At 44.7% G+C, this 19916-nt stretch overlaps 1 protein-coding gene across 1 annotated transcript in view; it reads right to left on the bottom strand.

The window, feature by feature from the left end:
• The window catches only part of Slc16a9 (solute carrier family 16 member 9), a 44297-nt gene extending 37990 nt beyond the window's left edge, over positions 1–6307 (bottom strand). Inside the window, exon 1 of the mRNA XM_055598993.1 lies at positions 6246–6307. The gene's annotated coding sequence lies outside the window, so the exon portion shown is untranslated. The remainder of the gene's footprint in view (positions 1–6245) is intronic.
• Positions 6308–19916: the final 13609 nt, after the last annotated feature.

Genomic DNA, 19916 nt, shown 5'->3' with positions numbered 1-19916 from the left:
TAGATAGATAGATAGATAGATAGATAGATAGATAGATAGATAGATAGATAGATAGATAGATAGATAGACAGATAGAATAAAAATAAAAATAAAAAATACAGTTCAGCTAAAGAAGTTCATTGCACAATTCCCCTTGGAATCATTAGGGAAACCCACAACTTTGTTTTCCTTTCCTTTCTTTGGACACAGATAAATGCACTATAAAACAATCTAAACTTCTATAATGATTCATCTCACAAGAGCAAAATTTTTAACTGAACTCACTTTGTTGAAATTCAAGGAGATCCCCAGATTGTTCTATGTTTAAGGAGGGCCAGGCATCATGATGGCACACTTTTAATCCTAGTACTTGGGAGGAAGAAGTAGGCAGATCATTGTGAATCCCAGGCCACCTAGAGCTACACAGTAAGGTCCTATCTCAAAAGGAGGAGCAGAAGAAAGAGGACGAGGAAGAGGAGGAAAAGGAGAAGAAGAAAGAGGAGGAAGAGGAGGAGGAGAAAGATATGGACAAGTCTTGCAAGACAAGGGCAATGGAGATCTCTGAGCATCTTGAGCTGGTCTCTAAATATACCTTGTCCAAGAGGAAGTGGGATGGACAGAAGAACAGTAAAAAGAGTGTTCAGATAAATACATCTGGGTTCTGGAACTCGGCCACACTAAGTGTCAGTGGGAGGAATAATCACAGGAGTCATTAGCTGCTGAAGTCTCTGATGTGATCAACAGCAGGGTGATGAGCAAAGAATGTCCTATGACCTTCAAGGCTTGGAAGATGTCTACAGTTGAACCTGATGCCTGTCAATTGACCTGACAATCTGACAGTCTGGAATCACCCAAGAAGGGAATCTCAGAGAGAAATCACCCAGATGGAACTGGCCTGTAGACATGTCTGTGGGGCATTTCTTTGACTATCAACTGTTATCATAGGGTCCTGTCACCATTCTCTGGGAAGGTGGCTTAGGGGCTGCATAAGAAAGCTGCAAGCGGGCGAGCAGGCTGCATTCCTGCATGGTTTCTGCTTCATGTTTCTGCCTTAGTCCTGCCCTGATATTCCTCAGTGATGGACTATGTCCTGGAAATGTAAGCTAAATAAATCATTTCCCTACCAATTTTACTTTTGGGTGCTGTTTTAATCATAGCAACAGAGAGGAAACTGGGACAGCAGACTAATATTTGCCACAGATCTCCACCAAAGGAACTAGAAAGTGACACATTCTAGCTAGGAAGGAAGAGGCCAGCTATTGAGTAAACGGATTCAGGCTAAGGTCATTGAATCACACACTGTCAATGATAAGGCCAAATCTGGTCCCAAGATTGTTTTGTTTGACCTGCTCAGCGAGGTCACTTTCGTTCTTGTTTTTGGCAAATCTGAGTGAATTGCCAGTGTTTCCCATAAAAGTCTGAATTTCAGGGTTCCCACTCCCCAGAAAGAAAACAGAAATTCTGCCAATACTGGGCCTTCATTTTAATGTAACGATTAGCTGAACCTGAGTAACCCTATCCTTTGTTGGATGAGCGTCTCTCCGGTTTCTTCTACTCTCTAATAGTCTGGATCAAGGCTGAGCACACTTAGTGGCTCACTGTGCTTGCCCTAACGTCCCTGGCACGGCCCCGTCTTCTTTGTTCACCATGCCTGTCTCACCTGGCACCATTGACTTTACTCATCAAGCCAGTGAGGACTTATTGTAAGTCCTGTCAAACCTCAGAGAAGATATCAAATAGGATGTGTGAACTATCTGGAGTCAAAAGGTATAAAGGATCAAACCTATACAAACACATAGCCACCAAGCCCAGCTCCACAGTCTTTTACCATCATCACCTCTCTGTGTCCTGCCTTCAGCATGTTCTCTGTGTTCTGTGATCTTGCTACATTTGTTTTTTATAACCCAGCCCAAAGCTTGGCCCAGAAGCGTTCTGGTAAAGATATTCACCATGGCTCTAAAGTCACTGATGTGTTTTCCTGTCTCATATGTTTATACAACTTACATGTGATTATTTAGAATCCAATCTGATTTCTGAATTCACCATTCGATATGACTCCGAATTGTGCACCAGGATTAAGCCTCCTCCCTTTTGCCAGTCCACCAGCAATCTGTCACAGTGATGAGAAAAGCAAAGGCATAACAGGCCTCAAAGTATATGCTATGTGGTAATAGGGTTGCCAGGCATGATATTTTCTTTCTTCTTTCTTCTCCTTCTTTCTTCTTTCTTTCTTTCTAAAATTTTTATTAATTATTTATTACAATTTATTGACTTTGTATCCTGGCTGTGGCCCTCTCCCTCGTACCCTCCCAATCCCACCCACCTTCCCTCCTCTCCTCCTATGCCCCTCCCCTCATCCACTGATTGGGGAGGTCCTCCTCCCCTTCTATCAGACCCTACACTATCAGGTCTCATCAGGCTGCATTGTCTTCCTCTGTGGCCTGGCAAGGCTGCACCCCCCAGGAGGAGGTGATCAGAGAGCCAGCCACTGAGTTCATGCCAGAGACAGCCCCTGCTTCCTTTACTAGGGTACCCGCTTGGAGACCGAGTCTATGCACTACACCTGAGCAGGAGTTTTAAGTCCTCTGCATGCATGGTCCTTGGTTGGGGTATCAGTTCTAGGTTTTTTGAGACAGGTTTTCACTGTGTAAACCAGGCTGCCTGGAATTCACTTTGTAGAATAGGCTGGCCTCAAACTCAGAGATCTGTCTGCCTCTAACTCCGAAGTACTGGTCATGGGCCACTACTGCCCACTTCCCCACTATACTGGCAGAATAGCACAGGTGACTTTAGAGAGAGAAATGGGGAGATTCTTGGGAATGAGAGCTTTGGAGATCAATGGTCCCTCAAACACCCTGGCTATTCTCATCTTCCTATTTGAGCCTGCCGAGTCTGCTAACATGTTCCTTATTGTGTATTCTGCTTCTGTTCGAGCTTAAGAATTTCTTTGAAAACACAACCTCATGTATCAGGGTTTGTTGGTTTAAGGTAGCTTTTCACTCTATAGCCAACCATGCTGGCCTCCAAAATACAATCCTCCTGCCTCATCATCCTGTACGCTGGTATTAGGGATGTGAGCCACCACACCTACCTCTGTATTTTAAAGTGAATAAAGACACTGAAGTCATGCCTCATGGCTGAATGTGCAGAATGACATTAATCAGAATGATGGGGATGAGGATGCTTGGGCCCCACCCCCATCCGCTGCAGGAACCAGGCCCAGCGTTCAACAGTATTCATAAAGGTTAATATTTACGAATAATCTAATGATTCAAAGCAACAGCTCAAAAGCCAGGCTCTGACAGCGGACAGCTTGGGTTCAAATGCTGGATCCACTAGTTTTTTTTTTTTTTTTTCCTTTTAAGAAATTATTTTATTATTCCTAATCGTGTCTATGTGTCTGTCTGCATGCATGACTGCTGGTACCCAGGGAGTCAGAGGTTTCTATCTATCCCCTTGGAGCTGGAGTTAGAGGCAGTAGCGAGCCACCTGACAGGGGTGCTGGGAACTGAACGTGGGTCATCGTCTGCAAGATCAGCACATGCTCTTATCTGCAGAGCCATCTCTCCAGCCCCAAGATGGACTATTTTCTTCGTTCTTTGATAAGCAAACTTATCAAAATTCTTATCTAAACTCGAAAGAATGCAAGAGTTGTGTTGGCTCTGCTGACGATTGGTTTAACAAGACTTAACGGTTATTAAGAATTACGAACAAGTGAAACAGGATAAAAAGGGCAGTTGCCTGAATACCCCAGGAAGGTCTAGAGAAAAATCACAACTGGATGTGAATGGTTATTGGAGTCAAACACATTTATTGCCCCACCTTCCCCAGCAATGTGGATGGGAAGCAAACATTGAGATTTTTAATCATTTACTTATTTTAGGGGCAACTCACAAAACCAAACTGAGAGCCAAAAACATAGTCAAGGACACCAAGATTGTCACAAAGGCACTATTGAACCATACTTCAAAGTCTTAGCATCAGATACGGTGTTCAGCGCCATCTCGACTCCCAGCCTCATCTAGTGTAAACTCCAAGGTCCAGCTACTCCCGGCAGCTGTTTCCTCCGAACACAGGCGACCTGTCCCTCTGTGCGAGGTTCTTGTTCAGCAGGACTGCTTCCCATCAGGGAGCCCTCACTGCATTCCGGTCTTGATGGAGACCCTCCAGCCACCACAAAACTCATAAGCTTCTCATTTCCTGTCATTTAATAATAGTACGCTACTGGAACTGCTCCCTCCCCACTGTCTTACACCACACACACACAGAAGCCTTCTGTCTTTCCTACTAGACTGAACAGAGGGCACACCTTATCTTTTATTTAAATTTTGAACTCAATAATAAGTTATAGTTTTTCTTGGCAAAGAATCACTTCGTGCCTACCAAACAAACAAACAAAAAAAACCTAAAGGTAAACACTAGTTGGCTTAGAATAGATGCTTTTCTTCTTTGACAAATCTTTAATTAAAACTGAATGATACTTATAACTAGAGGATTCTTTTCCAGAGAGCTGCAGTGCCTCAAGCAAGACACTGATTCCTCCTTACTTCCTCCACAGCATCTTCACCCACCAGCAGTCTATCAGTACAATTTAGGGGGTAGGGGAGATTTAATGCAAAAGAAAAGACCATGACAATAGTCGAGGGTTCAAAAGAGAAGGAAATACAAACAGGAAATCTGACCTCACCTGTCTAATGAGGAGCCTCTTGGTCTAGTCCAGCTGTTCTCAACCTGTGGGTCGTGACCCCTTTGGGGGAATTTCAACGACCCTCTCACAGGGGTCACATATCAGATATCCTGCATATCAGATATTTATGATATGATTCATAAGAGTAGCAAAGAACAATTATGAAGTAACAACAAATATATTTTTTTTATGGTTGGTGGTCACCAAAACATGAGAAACTGTATTAAAGGGTCACAGGACGGTTGAACAACACTAGTCAGTGGCCCTGACTAGTCAGTGGTCTACCTGAAGCCAAGCACCGGTCTGACATTCAGACAGCAGCCACTGACGACCATCATAGCTGGTACTGCAGAGCCAGCAAAGAAAATATTTAAAAAGCTAGTCAAGAGTTGTTAGTGTCCTTCTTCGCCATCTTACTACGTCCCTTGCAGTTCCCATAGACCCTTCCTCAGATAAGCAGGATGGCAGCCTCTCCATTTACCCAGACACAAAAGGATGGGAAACAGAAGCACGCTCCGGACACCAGTGGCGCTGAATAAACACGTGGTTGCCAGTTGGTAGGTGGAACTATTTTATTGTCTAATTCTGTTTGCTAGCTGAGGGGGACTATGGGCACCGGCACCGCTCTGTGCACTCACACAGTGTTTAAAGGAAGCTGTGACCAGAACGCACACACTTCCTTCCTCCGCATCCTCTTTAGCTTACTCAGTCTCTTGCCTGAGACCATCTAAGCGGTTTCTGCTCTGGTCTAGGTGAATATGACACTCTGGGCAATTCAAGGTGTCTAAATATTACAGCCGAACTGGGTTATCAACATAAATCATATGTAAATACGTAGTGTAAACGCTGCCTAAACTTTCCGAATTGTCTGTGCTGCATAGACCTGACATTCCCAGGATGAGGTAAAAACCTGGTTTGATGGTCAAGTTCAGTGGCATGCTGCCCTCTCTAAAGCCTCTGTGCACTGCTCAAACCAAAGTAGGTTAGAGAGGCGAACCAGAGCTGGGGCATGCGCACCAAAATCCTTCCAAGTTTTGCTCCTCTGAGCGTTCAGGTGGCGGAGGCGCCTCCTGGCAGCTGGGCTCCGGCACTCTGGAGCGCAGCCCAGTTGCCTGACTGCTTGGAACCCGGCTGCTGTCCTTGCAGTTTGACGCACCTCTGTGCGCCAACCTGGACTCTCCCCAGCACCTGAGCCTACCTCTCCCGGAGAGGCCTTCTGGGAAGTGAGGACCCACCTGGGTTGCACGTCTCTTTCGGATCTGCCACCAGCACCCGGCAGAAGGTATCCCGGGAGACCCATCCGGAGACACCCGCCTACCTCCGGGATCTCAACTCCCTTGCTCCCCCTAATCCATTCAAAATGCAGCCCTCGGATTCCTGGAAGTGTCATGCAGAGGCAAGCACTCTTTTATATTAAAAAAAAAAATGGGGTGCAGAGCGCGCCAGCCTGGAGATACCCGGACCAGAAGCCGGCCAGTAGCTGTGCGCCCGCGGGTGACAGCGCCGCCTCCTCTCTCTGCAGTTTGCAGAGTGATGGGTCAGCTTCAGCCGGGACCTCCCCAGCTTCTGGGGCCTTTACCTGAGTCCCGGGCTCCGCTGGGACCGTGGGCGCAGCTCGGGCCGCGGCTGCTGATCCCGGCCCTGCGCTAGGCGACCGGTCCCTGCTGCGCGTAATCCACGGCCGCCGCCCTCTGCCCCCAGGACACATGGAGTGCAGCCCGCCCCGCCGGCTCCACCTTCCCCTCCAACCCCCACCCCGGGAAGTCACTCCCGGGGTGGTCCCACTCGCTGTTCTCCTCTGCAGGGGCACCCTGGCCAGTCTGAACCGGTTGAGACTGCACGCCCGCTGGGGGAAGGAAGAGGAGGTGGAGGAGGAGGAGATGGAGGCGGTGGAAAAGCTGGCGGTAGGGGCGCTGCATCCGTCTACGTTAGTGGCTCCAGGCCTCGCTAGGAGAAGGGAGAACCGGAGCCGAGTCTCCTTGGACCCCCGAGGCTCCCCCGCATGCCCTTCGCTGAGCGCCATGTGTATTTCCGAGGAGCCCGGGGTCCGGAAATGAATACAAAAGTAGCATGGTCTTTCTGAATTTCGGGGTCACTGGAAACCTAGCCGGAGTATGCTCGTGGGCAGCCATCCCTGAGGTACGCGCCCTAGAACTTTGTGAAGTCTGTGCTCTTTGGCCGTGGGGAGTAAAGATGCCGAAGGCTTTCCTTTGTGACAACTCCGCGGGAAGGGAGGACGTCCGGCAGGAGGGAGAGGGAGGGGGAAGCTGTGTGAGGATGGTCAGGTGTCCTGAAGGAGAACCAGGCTAACGCTAGCTTGTGGTGCAAAGCAGCCCGCACTGGAGCAACCAAGCACTGCACTCCAGGCTGTCCCAGGAGCCCACTGCAGACAGTCCCGGGGTGCCAGTGGCTAACGAATGTGCGGACACCATTCGCTCCAGGGATATGCCTGCACTGTGGCGTGTGGTCGCCCCCTGCCCCGTGCACATCTTGTCTGTTGAATTCTTAAAGAGGACTAAGTCCAACAGCTTGAGAATTCCCTTCATTCCTGCCAAAGCCTGAGTTCTAATTTAGACAAGGACTGCCTCCTGCAAAGCTAGTTTCAGTTAAGCCGCCTAGACTGTCCTAGCTTATTTCCTTATCTATATCAGAGTGGGATTCTCAGAATCTTGCCTGCATGGTGGAGTGTTGGAGAGTTGAGAATTCGGAAAAGGTGCACAACTGTGCCACACCCACCACCATGAGAAGACAGCTGTTCTCCCCCACACCCCTTTCTATTCAGGTTATGGAGAAGTCCCCTTGAATATATTATTCTTGGACCTGAGAGAGCTTGCTTGCCATCCCCAGCACCCAATTATAAACAAACCTGACTCTGAGCACCAAAGACGTGGCACCTAACCTAATCAGAAGGCCCCAGGTCTCATGTAGAACCCCCTGTTTTCAAAACCAAAGTGGACTGCTTCTAAGAAACACACACACACACACGCACATACACACACACCATTCTTACCTCTAAATGGAAGGAAAACACCTAACGGTAATAGCAGCCCACTGTGGTGACTCCCACCCATACCCAATTCAAAAGGCAGATCTCTAGGAGTTCAGGTCCACCCTGGACTACATATCGAGTTCTAGACCAGCCTGGGCTACAAAGACCTTGTCTAAAAAAATAAACACTACCAATTAAAAACAACAATAACAAAACAGTAACAATGAGAGGAAGGTAACCAAAAAAAAAAAAAAAAAAAAGAGAGAGAGAGAAAAAAGAATGGAGACTATGCTGCCAACATCCTAAAAATGTACTTACGAAGAAGAAGCGGGCCAGCTATGTGCTCTTTATCATGGTCTCATTTGGGATGGCTTGTGTTTACTGGCTGCATTTACAGCTGACTGATAACCTATGCAGTCCCCCCCTCATGCTTCAATAAAAGGTGTTTTCAGAACCTTCTGTTGATTTGCACAGATCCTAGCCATCAGATTATGTGTCAGTGATCTCAACTGTGGATCAAACCAGTCACAGCCTATGAAACTGCATGTGGGAAATGCTGCTAGAAAGATATTTACATCCTCTGTGAAATCGGAACAGCCTGTCCTCTCCTGCAGCAAATGTTTCTTATAGGAGTAGGTGGGTGTGTGCTTGTGTGTCTCCTCAGACCAGTCCACACCTGTCCATGCAGACTCAAAGAGTGTCCTCATGAAAAGGCAAGGTCCCTGCTTTCCCGTGAAGCTGGACCCTGAGGGCTAGACTCACAAACAATTGCAAAACTTAGCTTGTTCAATGGTTGAGGTGGCCAGAAGGCAGCTTTAGTGCTTGGGGGCCAGCTCTGGGGGGAATGGGCATGCCACGAGAATGCAGTTTGAATGTTGTCCCTGTCCCTGGAGGTTTTCTGTTCAGCCACACTGTGGTGGAACATTGAGACAAGCAAGAGAACCCAGTGATCTAGGCCAGCCCTGCCCTTGTACCTACAAATAGAATTTGACCCAGAGAAGCCTGAAAAGTCCCTCCCCCAACACACTGGGTCTGGAAGCACAGAGACACTGGCGGAAAGAAAACTAAAAGCATCTCCTCACTCCCCCCTGTTTTCACTTCCAGAGACATGAAGAGCCAGGGCTTGCAGACAAAGCTGAGGCTCTTGGCCCAGAGGTCAGTGTCCTTTTAACCAGTCAGAGGGAGAGAAAATGGTAGGCTGCGAAAGAAGTCAGATTTAGATGAACATGCCCTGGCAAGAAAAGAAATTCAAAGCAGCGTTTTTAAAGACACACTAATGAAGGTATACGGGTGATACCCCACACTGAGGAGTGTGCTCTTTGCCTAGTGGTACGATCAAACATTTAGGGAGGGTTTCGTGAAATGTCCTCAGGGTCCCCACTTCTGACTATGTGCTACATGAGTCGTTAAGGGAATAAGATGGAGCCATTAACCTGGACTTGTTCCTTCTTGGTTCTCATCTCAGTGAAGAAGCAGACACCAAGAGGATGGGAAGACATCTGTGCATTGGGAAATGGTGATGGATACATCGGGCCAGCCTGGAAGTCATCCTGGTCCACCACTTGCCCTCCTGACAAAGCTCTCCTTCTTGACTTAGGAAGAAAGGGCAGGTTTCTTTACATGTTTCTCCCCTGTTTATGAATGACGGCAAAGCTGCAAAGACCCTGCCCTTTGAAACAAGAATAACAACAACAACAACAACAACAAAGAAAAAAAATATTGGGGGGGGGAGGTTTGCTTGGTTTCCTAAGAGATCTGTAAACCATTAAGTGAATTCCATTTCATTCTCATATGCCAATAAACAACAGAAAATGATAAAAGTGGATAAGTCATCTTCTCTCTTGCACACACAGTATTTGTTTAAAATCCATTTTCTTAGATGTATTTATTTTTATTTCATGTGTGGGTCTTTTGCCTGCATGTGTGTCTGTGCGCCACATGCATGCACGTGATACCAGAGGAGGCCAGAGGATCCCCAGGAACTGGATTTACCGATGGTTGTGGGCTGCCATGTGGGTGCTTGGAACTGAACCCAGTTCCTCTGGAAAAGTAGCTAGGACTCTTAACTGCTGAGCCACTCCTCCAGGCCCTAAAAGAATTTTTATCCTTACAAACAACTTCAAAAATCTATTATATCACATTTTACTCATTTCTCCAGATTTATGTTTCGTTCTTTTCTGCCTCGATCTTCTACACTCTCTGCACAGATGAGTTTGAAGCATAAGGGATGAGGGAAGAGAGATAAACATCATTCTCTGAAAGTCAGTTGATGGTCCAGAAGTTTACCATCCATCTCATTTACCCTCAGAGCAATCTCCTCTGGTAAAGCCTTGTTAGCTGTACTTATGGATAAGGATATGGGGGTTCAGGGAGGTTGTAGCTAGTTTAATTTTCCTGGGTCTGTGATGGAACAATCCATATTCCTTCCACTGCCTCAGGAAAAAAAAAATGATGCGAGTCTGACACGAGCCCTGAATTTAAACATCGAGGACCCCACACTCATTTGAACCAACTCAGCTGAGATCAACACTGTTTTAAACACCGGAATCCATAACTCACAGGCATCAACTCATGTGAGACCATGTCATGAGAGACCAACGATGTCTAAACTCTTCTGCAGCTTCCCAAGAAACTTAAGTGTGTTTCCCTGATAATGAAAATGAGCTAAAAGAGGCTAAACCATTGGCCGTGGTGCACAGTACGTGGGGGATGAGCTGGGTCTCCCTGCGGCTAGCCTGGGCACAGAGAATGAAGCTCTAAACTTCCACTCTTCATTATCATGAAAGTTGAAGTCAGTAGTGATGTCGTACGTTGCTCTTGTGTACGTGAAAGTTCATTGTCCATCCCAGATCCGTGGATTTGCCGTGAATGGTTCCAAAGCCAACTGAAGCAACCCAACCTTCCGTGGCTTCAGCCCAAAGCACACAAGGATGCATTTCCACATCCAGGCCCCACAGTGCTCGCGTTTACTCCTTATACAAATATACTTATCATCTCCCTCTCTACACCAAAACGATTTGCTTCTCACAGAAAGTATGAAGTAGCTTGTTCATCACTGTTCCCAACAGCACAGTGGTTGGAACAGAGCAGAAATGTGCTCAGAGATCCTTAGTTGAATGAACAAATGGACGACCATGTGAGCAAGTAAATGAATGAATGGCCAAACTGAGTAACTCTCTTGTTGCAATGGGTGATTGAAATTCCTTACTGGCTGTGCTCGGCTAAGCTCCAGTCTAAGTATTTAATCCTCTAAAGCAAATTCTGTTAACTTTTCTTTATCTTATACAAAAGGGAAATTGTGAAGGTTTGGATCAGGAATGACCCCGGCAGGTCCGTGTTTGGAACCCTTAGCCCCCAGTTTGTGGTGTTGTTTAGAAAGCCTTGAAGCTTTCAGGGGGTATTAACAGAAGGAGGTCACTAGTGGTGGGTCTTCTTTTAAAAATCTGTATTTTTACATGTGCGTGTGTGTACGTATGTATGTATGTGCATGTGTGTGCAGAGAAGCTGGAATTACAGATGGTTTTAGTCACCCAGCATGGGTGACTGCTGGGAACTGAACTAGGGGCCTCTGTAAGAGCAGCGCATGCCCTTCACCACTGAGCCATCTCTCTAGTGTCCTGCAAGGGAGGCCTTTGAATTTACTCTAGCCTCTACTTCCAGCCAGCCTTCTCTTGTCTGCTACCATATGCGCCTGCCACTGCCTGATCTTCCTCCTGCCACTGGAGGAGCCACTCTGCCTTCCTGCAGTGATGGACTGAACTATCTCTGGGTCTTGAAGCCACTGTTTCTGTTAGTATTTTGGTTACACAGATATGAAAATAAGCAATACCGAAAATAAGGCACCATAGGGTTGAAGGAACTTCTCAGAATAAGAGCATGTCAGCTGGTCGTGGTGGTGCACACCTTTGATCCCAGCACTCAGGGAGGTAGAGGCTGGCAGATTGCTGGAAGTTTGAAGCCAACCTGGTTTACAAAAGTGAGTCCAGGACAGCCAGTGTTTCTCCGCTACACAGAGAAACCCTGTCTCAAAAACAAACATGAAAAAAAAGAGGGTATCAAAGTGTCAAAGAGCCAAAAAAACAAACAAACAAAAAAAAACAAGCAAAAAACTGACAATGATATTTAAAACATGTGGCCTCCATGTTCACGTGTTACACAGTCCCAGCTTACTCCATGTAGTAAGATACTACCCTCCAATCTCAGCCATTGCCACTTAGTTGGAGAAGCTGTTACTATGGGCAAGTGGCCCTCAAGATTAGACCTACTGTTAGTGTTCCATCTTCTATGAGGGGCCATTCGGCTCCCCATCTGTGACTCCAGCCACTCCTTCCCTTCTGCATATCATTTTGTCCCAGCTACCTGTGGGTCTTGGGAAGTGCTTGTGTACCCAGAGGGTAGGTAAGCTGAAAGGCTGGGTAACTCCATCTGTGCAGATATTGGAAACCATCACACAGGACACAGGAGCCAGACTTCTCAGTGATGCAGTTGTATTGGTGTGGTGCATACTCTTGTCAGTAGCCACTTAGCCATGAACCTGTAAGTAAGTTCCAATCTTCACTCTGTCATTGGTACCTTCTCTGGGGTAAGTCAAAGTATGATCACGTCTCCCCAGGAAAAGTTAAGGCAACATTCCAGGAGCCAATCCTTGAAACACAATAGGTTCTTGTAAGTGCACTGCAGAAGAGAACATAAAATCCCTTCAAGTATCTAGGGGAGTTCAAGGGCATTTCCCACATGGAAGGCATACATTCAGGTGACATAACCTACAGTACAGTTTTGTTAGGTAACAGGCTAGGAGCAAAGGGCTCTCCTCCCAGAGACAAGCTGCTGGGTTCAAATATACCAAAGGATCCAGTTTCTTCTTGGGAACATATGGGTGGAGTAGATGGATATTATTTAAAAATAAACATAAGACCAGTGAACTGGGCCCTTTTTGGACTCCTCAACGGTGTCAATTTCTTCAAATGAGCCTCTACCTCAGAATCAGACTTCCATGCATTATGTAACAAGCTCAAATAGTGCCAAGTATTTTCTCAGTTCAAAGTGTCAAGTTTGAGAGAGAGAGAGAGAACATGACCTTTACTGTATACACAGACAGAATCCAGGAATCCCCACATTTGTGGTCAGTTCAAAGACTTGACACTGGGTTTCCAGCATATGAAGGCCTTGGAACTACTAAAGCTGTAGATGTTTTAACTTCTTGGGTATGATTGAGCTAATGGCCAGTACCTTATGAGACAAAAGTTAAAGAGAAAAAAATATACTTCAGAGGGGAGAAGTAAACTAAAGCTGTACTGTAACTATGGACATAAACTGGATTGATATAAACAGAACCAGATCCAAAGGTGAACAAAGTTCCCGTCCCCACTACAAACATCAAAATGTGTTCTTATCTTTATTTCTAAGACCCACACATTGTAGAAATTCTTGCTCTTTCTAAGTAAGTGCTCTACCACTGAGCTAAAACCGTAATCCCTACTCTATAGAAGGTCTTACGGTTTTCTATCACAGTTCTTGTTTTAGTTAAGGTTTCTCTTTCAAGAGATGAAACACCATGAGCACAAACAACTTGGAGGGAAAGGGTTTATTTCCCTTATACTTCTACATCACAGTTCATCATCTAGGACAGTCAGGACAGGAACACAAGCAGAGCAGGAACCTGGAGGCAGGAACTGATGCAGAAGCCATGAAGGAGTGCTGCCTACTGGCTTGCTCCTTATGGTTTGCTCAGTCTGCTTTCTTACAGCACCTACAATCACCAGCCCAGGGGTAGCATTGGCCACAGTAAACTGGGCCTCCCCACATCAATCATCAATCAAGAAAATGAAGTACAGGCCACTCTAGTAGGAACATTTTCTTCATCAAAGTTCCATCTTCCAAAATGACTCTAGCCTGTGTCAAGGTGACCTACAACTAGCCAGGACTGTACTTGAAAGTCATTCCACACTGTAGGCAAAACCAGCCTTTGTAGACATGCAGTGGCCTCTGCCTTATTTGGAAGATGATGAAGATGACCCAGGAAGAAGATGCAGATGATCCCACCTTCAACTCAATATGCATAGGCGTCATGTTACGGTATTTACTATTAATAATCTTTATTTGTTTTTTACTTCTAGAACGATTTCAATATTCATATTAATACTACTAATGTATTATAATATATTACTGATGTAATATTATAACAATAGCTTACATTATTAACCAATTACTAGTCATAGTATCAGGATCCAGACAGAAAACAAACTTTATTGTAGACAGTCAAATGAAAGAAGCTTGAAGGGGAAACAACAACAACAAAAAACTTATTTATAGAAGACTGAGAAGTTTCAAAAGGGCAACCAAGAGCTATAAAATTGCTTATGGGTCTAAAGTGACAAAGGTCAGACCTAGTGTTCTCAGTGCCTGGGAGAACAGCACCTATAAGGAGGACGTAATGGCTATTTTTGGTTCTCAACTTGACCACATTTGGAATTAACTAAAACTAAAATGACTCGGCATACTTGAAAGGAATTTTCTCTTAATTAAACCATTGGAGGTGGGAAGACCCACTTCTGAGTTGAATCTTTGTGGTGGGAAGATAGTCCTTTAATCCAGATTTTTTGGGATGGGAAGGACATGGAAGAGGAAAGCTTGCTCTTTGTGCCTGCTTGCTCTTGTTGTGGCTGGTAAGCCCATTCCTTTACTGGCATTAGAGCCTACTTCTTGGGGACACCTGTGTATACTGAAGACCAGCTGAGCCATGCAGCCTTGTGGACTGAATCACTGCTGGATTCTTGGACCTTCTGTTGATAGACAGCCTTGTTGGGTTAGCTGGACCGCAGCCTGTAACCCACCGAAGCCTGGCACTGAGGGAGACAAGGAACTTTTGCCCCCAGAGGCACACCTCCTAGGAACACAGGGATAGATAGTCCAGGAGGGGTCCAACCCACAGCATCCCGTTGTTCCCAGAGCTCATAGCAGATCCTGCAGAGCTTCAGCATGCCTGAATCAAAACACTTCCTAGATTTCTTTCGCAGCTGGGAACAGTACAGAGTCTCATCTTGAATTCAGTTTGCTGATTGGTGTGGTTTCAAACACGAGCTCATAGGTGAGCCAGCAGAAGCAGAAAGTAGAGTTACTCCACCCCAGAAGATTAAGAATGGTGCCTGTCAAGGCAGATGGTGAAGTTTCCTGAGGTCGGCCTGCCCTCATCAAGAGCTGATGATGAGACTAAAGGAGCCTTAAGGAGTAATGGAGTTGGCAGTGGCAAGTAAACAGCCATCAATCAAACCAAGACATATAGCCAGTTCAGACAGAAGCATGCCCACACCCTTTTACCTCCAAACAAATCCATCGTTATATATTTGGATAGAAGCCATTGCATTTCCAAATCTGCACAGTGCTTGATCTATCACTCAAACTCTGGTACTCACAAAGTAAGGCTGAATGAACCATAAACCTCATGTACAATGATAACTGGAGGCATCTCTTCTCATTGAACTTCGCCCTCCAGGCATCTTTGGAAGAACAAGGAGGCCGCTTCTGGGTGTTTTGATTCTTAGAATATTTTTCCCCTTGATTTTTCTCTCCCTATTCCCCCCAGAACTCCCTTCCCTATCCCGAGCCATCCTTCAACTCCTGATCCACCTGCTCCAGATTCCCAAGTACTGAGATTGCAGTCATGTGGCACCACACCTGGCTTCAGATGGGTTTCTGGAGTAATTTACTTGAAAATACCAAATTTAATCAGAAACTTAGAAGTAGAGGCTGTCCTCTACTTGCTGTCCTCCACCAGCAAACACTCCACTCCATGCAGAATTTAACCTGCCAATTTATTCCAGGAGAAGAAGCCAAAGTCCCAAGAAGTTGAGTGAAGTAACTCACATTGTAACTGTGGAGACTTACAAATTCTACCAGAAAAGGTGCTACTAAGAAGTGAAGCCGGTACTTACTCTTCTGAGGGTACCAAAGAGATCCACCACAACTTTCATTTTGGTCTGCTTGTGCTGAAGAATAGAGGGTGCATCTATCACAGGGGCTACGAACAGATGCTGTATATAAAAACCCTTCAAGGGAGAACATCAACAGTAATTGTCGGGAGCTGGGGAGAGAGCTCAGAGTGAAGAGCGCTAGCTGCTCTTCCAAAGGAACTGAGTTCAATTCCCAGCACCCACAGGGTGGCTCACAGCCATCTACAATGAGACCTGGTGGGTTCTTCTGGCATGCAGGCATACATGCGGGCAGAACACTGTATATATAATAAGTAAATAAATTCTTTTTTAAAAAAAGCAGTGGTTGTCAAAATTGACTCAAGAAGTTTCTGTATTATCAAGCCTCCATGCCAACCAAAGACCAATAGAGTCTTAAAACTTGCCTTAAAAACCAGGTGTGGTGATACCCAGCTTTAATCCTAGCACTCAGGAGGCAGAGCCAGGAGAATCTCTGTGACTCTGAGGCCAACCATGGCTACATCGTGAGACCCTATTTTGAAAAGCAGGAGCAGGAGCAGCAGCAGCAGCAGCAAGAACAAAAATAGCTTTAAAGTTAGTGATTGAAGTAGACCTGAACCACACTGCTCGGGCAGCGTCCTAGCCCCACGTCTCGCCGGTATGTCCTACAACTCCGTGTATCTTCTGTCAGCTGCTCTCTAAATGACCTAGAGAGCTGGGTTCTGACTTAGCTGTGATTCTTGGAAAGCCTGGTAGTTCAACTTTTCTTTGGCATGTCAAGATTATTCTTCACTAGATTCTTCAGCCAATAATGTTAGACTGTGCCATTTAATTAAAAAAAAACAAAACTGAGCATTACTATCGGGTAGAAAAAGAAACGCTGAACAGTGCTGGCAACTGGCAACCAATCATTTGACTTTGTACAGCCCCGGCAGTGTAATTTGCAAGAACTTCATAGCTAATGAACAGCAAAAACCCAAACCTCAGTGCTCAAAGGTCCTGCTTACGAATGAGCCACTGGAACATTCTACTAACCTTCAACTACTCAAATAAGCCTCTTTCACTATGTAACCTATGAAACTCACATACAGTTTATAATGTAGAGACATGCAATCTATAATTGTATTATGATGTTGTACAATACAGTACCCAACAAATATGGATATTACAAATTATAGAGTACTATACTTTATTTTATATTTCATATTTTAACATGTTAATTTATATTGCATACAAATGTATGAAAACATATTAACAAAGGCATATTTCATAATTTCCCTGTGTTTTCTTAGTGTGAAACTTATAGATAATACAGCTTACGTCTGCTCCAAATTAGGTGCTGGAATCTAATCACCACTGATGAAAAAGTGTCTTAGGCCTTAGCTAACTACCAGCCTAAGGTACTTGAAAGTACTCTGAAGGAGATTTTTTTTAGGACCCTGTAATATGAAATGGGTAGGAAAGGATCCAGAAAAGCACCTGTGACTTCTGGATGTCACAAAGAAGAGATTTAAAGAAAACTGATGAAAGTTTTAAAAATTCAAAGTAATTTAATAGGATGAAGGTAAAGGCTTTAATTTTTCGCCTTTAAAAAAAATGATCTTTTTATGTATTAGTCAACGTTCTCCCAAGGAACAGAACTGATATTTAACATTATGTAGATATATATGTATATTATGCTATATACATACACACACACACACACACACACACACACACACACACACACATATATATATATGATTACAAGATGTGGTACGGGTAATCTACCAATATCTATGTCACCCTGGAGAGGTTGCGAACACAGTAGTTGCTCAGCCCACAAGGCTGTATGTCTCAGCAGTTTCACTCTGGTGCTGGAGAGCTACCAATCTTGTATATGTTGGAATCACATACTGTATATTGGAATCACAATGAAACTGGTTCTTCTATGAGCAAAGGGATGCCACAGAAACAGGGTAGAGATGAAGTCACCAGTGACAGTGATGGCAGAAAGCAGTTTTCTTCTCTGCTGTCCTTTTATCTGGGCTGCCTCAGATGATAAGCCCCAGATTTAGGGTGAGTCTTTCCACTTCAAACAATCTGATTAAGAAATCTTTTTCACAGGAGTGCCCAGCGTCTTGGGTTTTAGTTGATGTAGTCAAATTGGCAGCCAAGATTCACCATCACATTCTAACACTTGAAATCCTAAGGATTATTGCTGTGCCAAAAATGTATCCATTCCCATAAAGACCAGGAAAAAGGATTTCAAAATCTATAAATGTGAACCAGCCAGTTTAGAAAAGTCTAACAGCTCTTCAACTGGTCAAAGGCAGACTCAGTGAGTTATTACAAAAAAAGGCACGAAGTGGGAGAGAGATCTGAGAGGGCTCATGGAACAGGAAATGGCTAATATAAAAAAACACACTATATGCATGTATGAAATCTCAAATCAATAAAAAAAAATCTTAAAGGGTAAATTTTAGTGAACATTAGTGTATATGTTTAACATTTCCATGTAAAATTTATCCAAGATATACAGTAATTCTGAAAAAAAAGTAACAGAATTTCTCCAAAATAATTATGATTTGGGGATGTTTTAATACAAAGCTCCATGTATTGTATACTTATAGCAAGTGATTATGTGTGCATTGTTCTGTGAATATGCTCCAACACATCCATACAAAGAAAAAAATATCCAGAGAAGTAATTCTATAGCTATCACTACCAACTCTGACATCTTCAAAGCTCAGAGTAGGACACTAGTTTTAGAAGTAGATATGTAAATTGTCATTGGGCACTAAATTAATTATAACTGTTTACAAAATGAATGAAGAGCAGTTATTTAGTCAAAATTGCTTTTTTTTTTTTAAAGGCTAAAGGTAGGGTTTGCATCTGATGCATTAATTGCACTCTGGAGGATTTAGGCAAGAAAAGTGAGTACTCATATGAAAACTTGCATACAAATGTTCATACAAGCATTGCTTATAGTAGCCAAAAATTGGAACAATCCAAATGTCCACTACTCATGAGTAAATAAATAAAGCATAGCACTAACATACGGTTAGTACTATTTTGCTGTGAGAAAATGTGGATGCATGATTCCATGATGAACTTGGAAAAACTATGTTAAGTGAAAGAAATCATGTAGAAGAAAAAGACTACAAATGACACTGTTGCGTTTATATCAGAGCATTATATTAAATGACCCAGAATAGGCCACTTTTTGAGAAGATGGCTTAGCAATTTTGAGGGCTAGGAAGGGAACAAAGTTTCTACTTGGGGCAAAGAAAATATTCCCAAATGAGTTGTGCGTAAAGTGATAGCCACCTCCTGGCTAGAAGAACAAGTGGCTTACACTGGAAACCCAGTTGGCTACAAAGGACTTCCCATGCCTTCATATTCATCTGCCCTAACCTCAGCCCCAGGTCACACAGCAGAGCATGCTTGGGGCCTGTCCTGTGGGTTATAAATAAGTCTGAGCTTGCAGCTGGCCTTGGACTGGCCCGGGTGGCACCTCGCCCACAGTCTGTTCGGTAGGTAGGACTGCTTCTGGTAAGATCATCAAACTGCCATGCAAGTGGTAGCTCAGAACAAAAACAGGGGTACAAGCCATCATACGAACATTGCACACTGATGGCTTTTTCTCAAACCTGGTCCCCAGCATGAGCAGAACTGGTTTACCCCAAGTACCCCTCCCCCTGGGGCTAGGAATTGTCCACACTTCCTGCAACAGCTCTGTGGCTTCTTGTCCTTGGGGATGCTTCAAGAGGGCACTCAAATGTTAGAGCATCCACCATCCTTGTTACTGAGTGCTTCTTAATGCTGGTCACCCAGAAGGGATGTGATATATGTTCCAGAGGGGCACCTCTGGAACCTTTGAAAATAAACTACTCAGAATAAAAACGGACATTCCTCAGTGACTGGTATTTAAGTTTTCACATGAAAAATGAAGAGAGAACAGTAGAACGCTACTGACGTGAAGGGAAGAGAACAAATAATGAGGATGAATGTTTAAGTGAGACAAACAATGGGAAGGAAGGGCAGAAGAGGGGATGGGGAGAGGGATGGGAGGGTAGGGTGGAGGAGAGGGTGGAGAACGTGATATCTAACATTAAGGATGCCTGAAGCAGCTCCGTGGAAACCTACTTTTATAAAATTCACATATATGTGAGTTTAGCTGGAGTTACCCTCCACAGGGGACAATGTTACAGCAAGAAGTCACAGGTTACCAAATAAAAAGCATCTGCTGGGCAGAAAATGATGCCTTGAGTTTTTGGTCAGGGGTGTCCCAAGACTCCAACACACACACACACACACACACACACACACACACACACACACACACACACAC

Source organism: Psammomys obesus, unplaced genomic scaffold (assembly GCF_907164565.1).
Source record: "Psammomys obesus unplaced genomic scaffold, mPsaObe1.curated_primary_1811, whole genome shotgun sequence".
Taxonomy (NCBI): Eukaryota; Metazoa; Chordata; class Mammalia; order Rodentia; family Muridae; genus Psammomys; species Psammomys obesus.
Note: the sequence above shows the minus strand (reverse complement) of the source record. Positions and strands in the feature narration are given on the sequence as shown.